The sequence below is a fragment of the Solanum tuberosum genome, unplaced genomic scaffold (assembly GCF_000226075.1).
Source record: "Solanum tuberosum cultivar DM 1-3 516 R44 unplaced genomic scaffold, SolTub_3.0 scf00051, whole genome shotgun sequence".
In the NCBI taxonomy this organism is placed as follows: Eukaryota; Viridiplantae; Streptophyta; class Magnoliopsida; order Solanales; family Solanaceae; genus Solanum; species Solanum tuberosum.
Genome location: NW_006238978.1, coordinates 805,992 through 807,224, shown reverse-complemented (window position 1 = coordinate 807,224; position 1,233 = coordinate 805,992).

Genomic DNA, 1,233 nt, shown 5'->3' with positions numbered 1-1,233 from the left:
ACACATGTCCAGCATATCTTCCTCATCTTCATCAAGAGAATCCTCGCCAAAATCAAGCATATTGTCTTCCTTATTTTCATCAAGAGAATCCTCGCCCAAATCAATTGTATTTGACACTAAGACCCTTGACTCATTCTTCTTTGCAATCACACATTTAGGCACAAATACGGGAGCTTCTGGACTTAATTTGCTATTCAAAGTAGGTGGTGAAACATGTTTTTCTTGGATCAAATCGTTGTCATTCTCTGTTAACTTTACTTGCTTTCCAGTAGTCTTCGATAAAGCATCAAAGCTATTCGAACATAATAGGTCTCTTGAGGCATTACTAATATCTTGCCTCTTCTCACTGTCATAAAAATTTTCAGTCGCACCCTTTTCACTACATGCAGAATTATTTTGACTAGTCGGGGAAAGCTCGGATTACTAGTTGATTTTTTGTGTGCAACCAGTGTCCAATTTTAGTTGCATTCTTGGTTTCAACTTGCAAAACATGTTGCCCAGAATTTTCAGCATCTTCAACATCAGATGTATCCATTAGTTTATGTCCTGAATCCATTATTTTTTGGCCTGAACCAACTCGCGGCGCATCAACCCCAACTCTTGGCGTTCCCCTTTTGTTTTCGATAGTTGTTTGAACACCAATATTACTTGTAACAACATCCATTGAGTGTGCACGATTTTGCTTAGAAGGGATAACAACCAACTACCGATCTAACGAAGTAGCTTTACTTTGATTGACATCTACTTTTCGATAGTTGTTTGAACACCAATATTACTTGTAACAACATCCATTGAGTGTGCACGATTTTGCTTAGAAGGGATAACAACCAACTACCGATCTAACGAAGTAGCTTTACTTTGATTGACATCTACAACCTTTCGTTTTTCATTTAGTATTTCTCTCGCATCACCTTGATACTTTTCACTATCGATAGTACCTTTGTAGCTTCAATGGTATCATCAATTTGTTTGTTATTTTGATTTCCTTTTGAGATCAAACAACAACTATCTTCATCATGACCTTGGTGCTTACAATAATTGCAATACAAGATAGATCATTTGTTAAAAGAATGACAAAAGTCTCACATTGGTGGTGTAGCTTCAATGGTATCATCAATTTGTTTGTTATTTTGATTTCTTTTCGAGATCAAACGACAACTATCTTCATCGTGACCTTGGTGCTTACAATAATTACAATACAAAGGTAGATTATCATATACAATCTCCTGAAAA